Genomic DNA, 12,167 nt, shown 5'->3' with positions numbered 1-12,167 from the left:
CATTTTTATAGTGACGAGAGAAATTCGCAGTCACTATTTAAATGTGTATAAGATAAATTATATTCATTTGTAATAATATGCAAGCCACATTGAAGACTTAAAATGCATTATGAATACTTTGTGCAATAAACTCGACCAAGAAAGTGTTGACAAACGTTGAAGTCATGACCTTTTTTTTACGAAAATTATGCTTCACCATTTGCTCACCCTTTCTGCGCAAAAAATTTGTTGTTAGTATCTTTACTTCTGGTCTTTTAAATTAACATCATGGTTTTTATTTTTATTTTTATAATCTTTAGATATTAACAAATTATAGTGAAAATTGAAAACCGTATACTTTAAACTCGTTGAGTCCAAGTACACTTTTGCTAACTATTGGTGATGTTATTCACTTTAATTCTGCCATAAATTATTTTATTTGCATATTAAATACAACTTCATTATCAATTTATGATTTAAAAAATCTCGGCTCTCGTAGCTCAGTTGGTTAGAGCACCTGTTTAGTAAGCGGGAGGTTTTGAGTTCAACTCTCAACAAGAGCAATGTGCAAATGATTAAAGGGCTAAACTCGGACTAATTGACTTATGTCCTAAAAAATAGGAATAAGGGTCAAATAGGCCATTCAACTACATACCCAATTGCAATTAGGCCATCGAACTAGAAAAGAATGCAATTGGGTCCTTGAACTACGCAAACTCATGCAATTCAATCCAAAATTAACCTTCTTTACCTGAAAAGACGGTTACCGAATTTAAAAATATTTTTTAATAATTTTAAATAAAAAAGCTATAATTAAAATTTATTAAAAAAAAAAAACTATGTCGTCTTCGCCGGAGACGAAGAAGAGACGGAGGGATCTTTGTCTCAGACTGTCTCCCTGGCTGGGGAAACGGCCCAAGACGAAGCCGCCACTTCGTCTCCCCCTTGAACTACGCAAACTCATGCAATTCAATCCAAAATTAACCTTCTTTACCTGAAAAGACGGTTACCGAATTTAAAAATATTTTTTTAAAATAATTTTATATAAAAAAGCTATAATTAAAATTTATTAAAAAAAAAAACTATGTCGTCTTCGCCGGAGACAAAGAAGAGACGGAGGGATCTTCGTCTCAGGCTCTCTCCCTGGCCGGGGAAACGGCCCAAGTTGAAGCCGCCACTTCGTCTCCGGCGACGAAGTGGCATGCAATTCTTGGGCCTTCTCCCCGGCCATGGAAACAGCCTGAGACGAAGGTGGCTTCGTCTCAGGCCGTCTCCATGGCCGGGGGAACGGCCCAAGAAGCCACCCCTTCATCTCTGCCGGAGACGTCTCCGGCGGAGACGAAGGGTTTTCTGTTTTTTTTTTTTTTTTTTTTTTTTTTTTTTTTTTTTTTTTTAATTTTAATTTTAATTTTAATTTTAATTTTAATTTTAATTTTAATTTTAATTTTAATTTTAATTTTAATTTTAATTTTAATTTTAAATTATTAAAAAAAAAATTAATTCAGTAACCGCCTATACAGGTAAACAAGTCAATTTGGATTGAATTGCATGATTTTGCGTCGTTCAGGGACCCAATTGCATCCTTTTTTAGTTTGATGGTCCAATTGTAATGTGGTGCGCAGTTTAGTGGTCTATTTGACCCTTATTTCTAAAAAATAATATCTTACTGACCTTATCAATAATATTCAAAAAAAAAAAAGTCATAAAATCAAGTCAGTAGTATTAAAAAAAAAAAATACTATCACATAATTGCTTTCAAAAAAAAAATACTATGACATAATTATGGACACACTGCCGAAATAACTCAATTTCTTTTTCCTTTTTAAAGAAATAATACTCTATATTTTATTTGTAGAATAAATGACATCCCCCCGCCGAAAAACCAAACCCTTTAATTAATTGAAATAAACTACAAAGAATTATTAGTTCCACTATAAAATCGTATCATTAAAAACTCTATAATTAATTTTTTTTCTCTTTCTCTAAAAGATTATTATTATTATTATTATTATTATCTTTTTTTAACGCAAACGGCAAAAGATTGAATTACTGTAAAAGTAAAGAAATAAAGTTGAGAGAGAGAAATCTCAGTACAAATAACTAACCTGAGCAAAGACTTTTGAAACTAAAGTGTGAGCAACTAAATTCAAATGTCTAAGAACAAAAAATAGAGAGCAGAAAATAAACGAGGATATCGTAACTTTGCATTCATCTATCACCACCCCTCACATGATCTGGGCGTGGTTACTGATCTGAAAATGAAGCCATGTAGAACCGAACAATTAGTAAGGAAAAAAATAAATGAGGAATATAATATATTTTGATAGAAAGATTGAATGCGGGCAATCAATGGTATGTTCATATTAGTTTGACTAAAACATTTGTGAAAATGGGAAAATAGTGATTTTATAATGAAATTGTCAACTTTTTATTAAGGAGCTAAGAGATAATGAATGGGATGGGCCCAAAATTAATAATGAAGACTTGTTACAATAACATTTTAGGAGTTAGGTGGAGTCCAACTTAAACTTTATTACAATGATTAAAGTTTAAACATATGTAGTACTCTCAAATGTCACACAAGATAATACTTTTTTTTTTTAAAGTTATGAGAAAAATTTGCAGAGATAAATCACATTAGGAAGATATTGTATAGTAAATTTAACCAATAAGATATTGTAAAATAACTTACTATTTATAAACTATTCAACCATTACAAATGATTTGTAACTATTATAATTACAAATTATGCTCTGGACCCGTGTCCACATTGAATTGTGGACACGGGCCCAAAACGACGCCGTTTTTTAAAAAAAACGCGTCATTTAGTTAAAAAAAAAAAATTCGCGCGTGTTTTGCCGTTAACGGCGTTATTTTTTTTTTTTGATTATGAATGTACAGTTATGCCGTTATGAATGTACAGTTATGCCGTTATGAATGTACAGTTATGCAATTATGAAATTATGAACACAGAGCTCTAACATTATGAACTTACAATTATGAACATATATAGTGATAAAATTATGACCATTGAGCTTTAAAATTGTGAATATAGAGCTTCGAAGATTATGAATGTACAGTTATAGAGTTATGAATCTACAGTTATGGAGTTATGAATCTACAGTTATGAGATTATGAATCTACAATTATGGAATTATGAATGTACAGTTATTGATCGAATTATGAACAAAGAGCTCTAACATTATGAACTTACAATTATGAACATATAGTGATAAAATTATGAACATAGAGCTCTAAAATTGTGAACATAGAGCTTCGAAAATTATGAATGTACAATTATGGAGTTATGAATGTACAGTTATGACGTTATGAATGTACAGTTATAGAGTTATGAATGTACAGTTATAGAGTTATGAATGTACAGTTATGGAGTTATGAATGTATAATTATTAACATATAGTAATAAAATTATGAATATATACTCCTATAACAAAACAGTCTGAAATTGAAAAAAAAAAAAAAAAAAAAAAAAAAAAAAAAAAAGTTAACAGTGCCGTTAGCACTGTTACCCGTGTCCAGCTTGCAAGCTGGACACGGGTCCAGTGCATAACGATTGGGAAGATATTGTATAGTAAATTTAACCAATAAGATATTGTAAAATAACTTACTATTTATAAACTATTCAACCATTACAAATGATTTGTAACTATTATAATTACAAACATAACCACAATTGTTATAAATTAGCATTAACTTCACACCATAATAACATAACATTTAGAATAGAAGAACGTTACAAAAAGATTGAATCAAACTACTATATGAACCCTTAGAGGTATAAAGTGAATAATTGAGTCATTTTAAATATAACCAATCGACTATTTAAAATTAAAATTTCACCATAACATTTGGACATCGAAATCGACAACTAACTGAATGATTAATAGAACGCCAGGACTGAACATTTAAATAAACAATGGAGTAAGTGGAAAAGGGTCATACTTATTCTTACATTATGTTAAAATTGAAAATTAGTTCGAGACGACAACAAAACAACTGAAATTGTTTCATTAACAAACTAGGTCATGATATATTTAAATCAAATTAAATTTAAATATAATTAATTAATTAGTTGCAGGTGACTAATTTACCTATACATTAAAATATATTTGTTTGGTGTCCGAGTGATATTTACATCCACGATAGTGCAAACTCGATAAACTCCACTCATTTTTAATAGGCAACAAACTATACAAGAGATGTAAATTGCATTAAAAATACATATGTGACGAACTTAAGTAAGATAGTGTCCACAAATGCATTAAAATATTAAACAGCTCGTTTGGTTCGCTGGAAAATATTTGAAAGGAAATGGAATTGAAATTCCATGGAAAATGAATTCCAGGAAAATTGATTCAATTGTTTGGTTGGTGGAAATGAAATTACTGGGAATATGGATTCTATTGTTTGGTTGAGTTTAGAAAAATAAGGAATAATGAATATAAAGACCAATATGCCCTTAAAAAGATGAATGAATAAATAGGTGTCTATGTAATTAAGAAATTTTCATAAGGGTAAAATGGTCCACTCATGTTATTTTTCTTCCCAATCCTTGTGGAAAACAAAATCCCACCCCTTTGCAAAGAATTCATTTTCCTCCACTTTGAGGAATCCATTTTCCAATGAAAAATGTTTTCCATCCAACCAAACAACATAAACCAACATTTTCCTTCACTTTGAAGAAAACATTTTCCATGGAAAATATTTTCCATCCAACCAAACACCCCTAAAAGAGTGTAAAAGAAGTATAAAGGTGGGGGCTTTATTTTTGACTTTCTAGGATAAAAAGGTTTCATTTTCTATAATGCTTGATTCCCTATTTTGCATTTTGTTGTTTATTCAAAAGCAAACAAGCTACCAAGACTATAATACAACATATTTTCAACTTTGTGGAAAAATGATGAATGAACATAATAATGAAATAACCATTGTCTGCTACACTCACCCACCCATAGCCAAATCTTCAATCTTTTTCATTTATTAACAAATATTCCAGGAAATATTTACGGGATAATTTATACAACCGTTACTCCACAAGATTGACTCATCTTATTATCTGTTAAAGAATTTTAAAAGGATGAAAAAAGAAAACAACTTTACTTTTTCCTCGGCATTGCTCCTTTGTGAAAGCTACCTGTTTTTTGTTAGTATAAGAGGGGATGTTTTAAGGATTCGGAGTTTTCTGTGATTCTGGGTGGTTAAAATACAGAGACAAAAGCTATTCAAGCTTGGGTTTTGTTTCTTCTGTTGGCTTTATTAGACATGCAAGGGCAGTCAAGGTGAGGATTTCCATTCACTCTCTTCTTCATTACCTCCATAGCCTCAACCTTCCTCTAAAAGATTCTTCCTTTTTTTCCTCCTTGAATTGTAGCTTTACCCCTTTTTGTGGCTAAAAGCCAGTGCTCAAAAGTTGGTTTCTTTGTCCTCTGTGATTTTGGATTGTTGTGGTTATGGAACTAGTGTTAGTGTTCTCAGAGAGGCAGAAAAGTGGTATGGAGTCCTTGCAGAAATGTTGAAAGTCTGAGAAAAAGATTGGATTTTTTTGGGAAGTTGGAGTGTTTTTTTTTTTTGTTTTTCTTTTTCTAGTTTCTCTCCATCAAAAAGGTCATCTTTTTGGAGTTGTACTTATTGGGGCCTAATGGGATTGGGAGTTCTTGCTTCTTTTTTGGTTGTTTTTGCTGTGTGTTTTAGGCCATTGGTTTGCCAACAGCCCAACACTGATGGGTTCTATGTGTCTGATTTCTTGAAAAAGATGGGTTTCAGTTCTCCTCAAACTGAAATTTCTGCTCACTTTTGTGCCTGGGAAGGTGTGTTTTGTGATTCTGAAAGAGTGGCTGTTGTGAAATTGGTGGCCAGTGGTTTAGGCCTATCTGGGGTGGTTCCTGAGAACACCATTGGGAAACTTGCAAAGCTTGAGTCTTTGGATCTGAGTGATAATGGCATCACTGGCCTGCCTTCTGATGTTTGGAGTTTGGGTTCTTTGAGGTCTTTTAACCTCTCAAACAATCAAGTCTCTGGGAATCTCCCCAGTAACATAGGCAATTTTGGGCAACTTGAAAGCCTGGACCTTTCTTTCAACAATTTCTCTGGGAGCATTCCAGAGGCCATGAGTTCCCTTGAAAGATTGCAGGTTCTTAATCTCAGTGGAAATCGGTTCGAGTCCCGGATTCCTTTCGGGATTATGAACTGCCAGGCCTTGGTTTCCCTTGATCTTTCGGGGAACAAACTCGGTGACTCTCTTCATGATGGCTTTGGTGAGGCATTCCCCAATCTCCAGTTCTTGAATCTTGCTGGAAATGGTATTCAGGGGAAGGGTTCTGATCTTTCCGGGATGGTTTCGCTTACCCATCTCAACATTTCCAGCAATTCGTTCCAGGGTTCTGTTATTGACGTTTTCGAGGGGGCATTGATGGTGATTGATCTGAGCAGAAACCAGTTCCAAGGCAACATTTCTGAGGTAAATTTCAGCTGGTCTAGTTTAGTTTATCTGGATTTATCTGAGAATCAGATTACTGGAGAATTTGTCTTGGGATCAGTAATGCCCGGAGTTTGAAACACGTAAATCTTGCTTACAATAGATTCAATCCCCGGGAATTCCCACATATTGATATGCTTTCTGGTTTAGAGTATGTGAATTTTTCTGGAACCAATTTGATTGGCGAAATTCCCAGTGGCCTCTCATCCCTTAGTAGCTTGAAAGCACTTGACCTTTCTAGAAACCATCTAAGCAGTCGAATCCCCTCGTTAAACACGAAAATGCTTCAAATTCTTGATCTTTCGTACAACAATTTGAGTGGTGACATCCCTCTATCACTTATAGAGATAATCCCGTCAATGGAGAGGTTCAACTTCTCGTACAACAACTTAACCTTTTGTGCCTCCGATATTCCCCCGGCTGTCCTCCACTCCGCCTTCATTGGATCATCGAGTGGATGTCCCATTGCTGCTAACCCCGATGATCTCTTGAATAAAAAAGCTCCAAGCCACCGGGGGTTCAAGCTTGCCTTAGCTTTAACGTTTTCCATGGTTTTTATGCTTCTTGGCCTGTTGATTTTAGCTTTTGGTTGTCGTCGTAAAACCACGATATGGGCAGTGAAGCAGAATTCATACAAGGAAGATCATGAGCAACATATATCGGGCCCGTTCTCGTTTCAGACTGATTCGACCATGTGGGTTGCTGATGTTAAACAAGCTAACTCGGTTCCTGTAGTGATCTTCGAGAAACCGTTGCTCAATTTCACGTTTGCTGACCTCTTGTCTGCAACGTCTAATTTCGACCGGGACACGTTGTTGGCAGAGGGGAGGTTCGGGCCTGTTTATAGAGGGTTCTTGCCCGGTGGGATTCACGTGGCGGTTAAAGTTTTGGTTCACGGTTCGACTATGACTGACCAAGAAGCTGCAAGAGAGCTCGAGTATCTCGGGCGGATAAAACACCCCAACCTCGTCCCGCTCACCGGATACTGCTTGGCCGGGGACCAAAGAATCGCCATTTATCATTACATGGAGAACGGGAATCTGCAGAATTTGCTTCACGACCTGCCACTCGGGGTTCAAACGACCGAAGATTGGAGCACCGACATGTGGGAAGAGGAAGACGTTAGCGGTATTCAGAACGTGAGGTCTGACGGGCTGCTAACCACTTGGCGGTTCAGGCATAAAATAGCTCTGGGTACTGCCCGGGCTCTCGCGTTTCTCCACCATGGCTGCTCACCGCCTATTATACATCGAGACGTGAAGGCTAGCAGCGTTTATCTCGATATGAACTTGGAGCCTAGACTATCTGATTTCGGGCTAGCTAAGATCTTCGGGTACAGTCTCGAAGACGAGATCACTAATGGTTCCCCGGGATATACCCCGCCCGAGTGTCTTCACCCAGAAATGTGTTCCCCGAACACAATAACACCCAAATCAGATGTGTACGGGTTTGGAGTTGTCCTTTTCGAGCTAATAACCGGGAAAAAGCCTGTTGGAGATTATTATCCCGAAGATAAAGACAGCAATTTGGTTAGCTGGGTTAGAGGATTAGTGAAGAAGAGCCAAGCCTCGAGAGCTATCGATCCAAAAGTTCGTGGAACTGGACCCGAAACAGAAATGGTCGAGGCCTTGAAGATCGGTTATCTATGCACAGCAGAACATCCTTCGAAGCGGCCAAGTATGCAGCAGATAGTTGGTCTCCTCAAGGATATCGAAAGCACCACAGCACAATAACAACAGTAAACCTTTCTTATCTGTTCTTTTTTTCCCGTTTTAAGTCCCCTCTAATCCTCTATGTTGCCCCGAGGGGATTGTACAGTAGTCCAAGATTTTATCTCGGGATTTTGCAATGTTTTTTCTCATTCACCATATAATTCTAGCAGTGAAAATTCATATTTATATACGAGTACTTCTCAAACTAGTACTCTATATATCTTATTACATCCCGTCGTTTTTTCTTATCAATTCGAGTGGAAATGCTGGTAGAACGAGGATGAACACGATCTGTAGCATAATAACGATGGAGGACCACGAAATTAAGTGGTCCAATGCCAGAGAATATTTGTAGTTTCTTGAAAATGACAAAGAACTACACAGCATTTAAGCTGCTATTTTCTCTTCTGTTATGGGTTATTTTCTGAAAAAATGCCTGGTTCCCATGATCTTTCCTCAGTCACAACATCCTCAATCATTTTGATGCTGTCCTGACTAAACTGCATAACTGTTTTGTTTTGTCATGTGGGCTTCCATGATACTTCACTGGATTTCTTGTCTTGGCTTCATTAAAAAAACACTGCACCAGACACTACTGTTTTGAGTGTACCAAGTTGTCAGCTTGACTGCTTGCTTACTCAATCATGTTATGTTTTTTTTTTTTTTTTTGTTTTTTTGGGTGGGTGGGGGTTGATTGCTGCTGATGTGTGTTTATTGTCCACAAAATGAGAAATTCCCTCACCCCAGGGCTCACACTTCGCCCGATATGATAGTCGAAGGGTTCAGCGGTCCATTAGGTGGGAGGACCAGTGTCTGGTTCTCACAACGAGTACACTATATTAGGTGTAATTTTCATACTCTGACTGTCAGGACTCGATCATGTGTCTTTGTTCGTAACATATCACTCAATAACTAATTGAACTAAGCCTGTATTCTCACACTGTGACTGTCAGGACTCGATTATGTCTTTGCTCACAATATATCACTTAATAAACAACTGAGCTGATCCCTGTATTCTCACACTATGACTGTCAGGACTCAATTATATCTTTGCTCACAATATATTACTTAATAAACAAGTAAATAACTGAGCTGATCATGCGGGCTTAGCTCTTGATTAATGAAGAATGGGAAGAAATTGCAGGCCTTTCCAGCTATAAACTATATATTTGTTTGAATTAAAGAAATGAAATGTCAGAATCTGAAGTTTGAGCAAAACCAGGATGGACTGAAAAACAACTTTAAAAAACTCGAAACTTTCTGATACTTCCAAATAAAATCAAATATATAAATGAAAGAAGATACACGCCACTGGTTTCAATCATGCTATGCCCCACCTTATGGGCATTAATTTTATTTATAACAAAATTAAATTGAAAAAATAATCAAGGAGAAAAAAAAAAAGAAAAGAAAAGAGGAACACATTGGCTTCAAGTAGCAATATATATCGTGGCCCATGATATAACTATTGATTTTGGTTAAATCAAGCCTTAATAACCAATTCGATTATCACGTCGTAGGGTTTAACAGTAGTTGATTTGACTAGTTATTAATATTAACCGATTGTGAGAAGCTGTTTGGTAATTTAGCCGGCTAGTGTTAGTTGTAGCATTTAAAATGACTTATAAGGATTTAGATTTATTATTATTTTTATTTACTTATTGTTAATTATAAATATAAATTTTTAAATAATTTAATTTCACACCCCAAACATGTATGATGAGGGCAATGGTAGGGTTGAAACTTGAAAGTAACGTTTTGTGTTGTGGAGGAATTATTGTGGAGGAATAATTATTGGCAAGCTAGGGTCATCATCATTTTCTTCAATGCTACATGGAATCTTGGATTGTTGCCGAGAATAAAAGTAGTATTCTCACGCTATCGTATCAATAAATTAAAATAGTATTCTTTTCAAAATATTGTTAAAAAATATTCAATAAAAAGTTTAAATATTCGTAATGAATTGTTTTGGTCTCTTTGATTAATGGAAACGACATTCAAGTTCTTTGGTTAGAATTCGAATCCTGCACCTTATAAACAAAGTAAAATTTATGAATTTATTGTGAGTTGATTGACGAGTTGAGTTGTAGTCCAAAGCAAACTTTTTTTGTTATTATTGTTTTTTTGCACTAATCACACTTCACAATGACGTCAACATGATTTTCTTTTGTTTTCTTCTAATCTTAGTCAACCCAACTCACCATCTACATTATGGTCACATCTTCTATTAACATAATTGTGAGTTGGAAAGTATTATTCCACCAAAATCACTATTTAATATAATTTATACGAATTATTTACATTTTTATTACTCGTTAATATTTATTAATTTGAATAAGGGTCAAATAGCCATCGAACTGAACTCAATAATGCAATTAGGCCACCGAACTTCAAAAAGCTACAATTGGGTCCCTGAACTAACAAATTCTATTCAATTAGTCTAATTTGTAGGTTTCCAAGTTGTTAGCAGGTTACCTCTTTTCAAAAAAAAAAATTAATTATTATTTAAAATAATTATTTAATATTAATAATTAAAAAAAAAAAAAAAAAAAAAAAAAAAAAACAGAGATTGACACGCCGGAGACGAAGAAGGTTTCTTCGTCTCCGGCCATGGAGACGGAGAAATCTTCTTCGTCTCCATGGCCGGAGACGAAGAATATCTTCGTCTCCATGGCCGGAGACGAAGAGACTCTTCGTCTCCGGCCATGGAGACGAAGAGTTTCTTCGTCTCCGGCAATGGAGACGGAGTTAACTTCTTCGTCTCTGGCCGGAGACGAAGGAACCTTCTTCGTCTCCGGCCAGAGACGAAGAAATTAACTCCGTCTCCATGGCCGGAGACGAAGAAGGTTTCTTCGTCTCCGGCAGACGGTATCTTTTTTTTTTTTTTTTTTTTTTTTAAAATAAGTATTTTAAATAATAATTTTTTAAAAATATTATAAATTAGGGGTGACCTGCTAATAACCTCCAAAACCTACAAATTGGACTAATTGAATAGAATTAGTTAGTTCAGGGAGCTAATTGTTGCTTTTTAAAGTTCGATGGCCTAATTGCATTATTAGGTGCAGTTCGATGGCCTATTTGACCCTTATTCCTTATTAATTTATCACGAGATAAGTAAAAAAACTAACATAATAATTAAATACAAAAAAAAATTAATACAAAAATGAAATAATTAATATTATAGAGTGATTCTTATAAGGTATAATGCATATATTGATCTTGCGACTTATATCGAGCAACCTAATCCTGAACTAATGGGATGATTATGGAGGATTTGATGGGGTTGCCTCGTTTGAGACGTATCCATGAGAGGCAGTTTCAATTGCTTCGGGGTCACCCTCTCTTTTGATCTAAAAAATTAAATTAAATTACGTGTAAAATGAAGTGTAATATAATTAAAATGGACATACAATTTAATCTATCTGTTGTATACTATATATAAAAAATAAAATGCTCCATTTTAACTTCCTGCTCAAAAGATTCATACACTATTAAGATTTGCGTATATTGTAAAAATATATAAAACAAAATCCTTAAGGTTGAGTAATATTGTAAAATATATAAACACAAAATCATTCATTTTATCTTTCTGTCCAAAAGATTCATACACTATTAAGGTTTGCGTAATATTGTAAAATATATAGTAATACAATTCATATTCGTACTACAATTGTACAGTAAAATAGTGTAATACAATTCCTAATAGAATATTTATTCCTTACTTCATTCTACATTAAAATTCCTATTCGTAATACAATAATATTAAAGTTGAAAAAATATAAAAATACTATGTATCATGTAACTATATTAGATTGAAAATGTTATAAAATATTGTAAAAAACTTTTACATGTCAATCATTATAACTTAGAAGGCATTATATACATTTTTTTTGCAAATAAAATAATAAAATTATTCTGTCACGAAAATGACTAACTAGAATGTGAAGGTTTCCAACCTGAAATCGGTCGTCAACATCATA

The 12,167-nt window shown here is 34.5% G+C and overlaps 1 non-coding gene and 1 pseudogene across 1 annotated transcript; both read left to right on the top strand.

Moving 5' to 3' along the window:
• The first annotated feature begins 468 nt into the window (after positions 1-468).
• TRNAT-AGU lies at positions 469-542 on the top strand. The gene has a single exon. It is a non-coding gene; the product is annotated as a tRNA-Thr (tRNA).
• A 4,481-nt stretch (positions 543-5,023) lies between these two features.
• On the top strand, positions 5,024-8,417 carry LOC109166381 (annotated as a pseudogene).
• The last annotated feature ends 3,750 nt before the right edge of the window (positions 8,418-12,167 follow it).

The sequence above is a fragment of the Ipomoea nil genome, unplaced genomic scaffold (genome assembly GCF_001879475.1).
Source record: "Ipomoea nil cultivar Tokyo-kokei standard unplaced genomic scaffold, Asagao_1.1 scaffold3087, whole genome shotgun sequence".
NCBI lineage: Eukaryota > Viridiplantae > Streptophyta > Magnoliopsida > Solanales > Convolvulaceae > Ipomoea > Ipomoea nil.
This window is presented reverse-complemented; position numbering and strand designations above follow the sequence as displayed.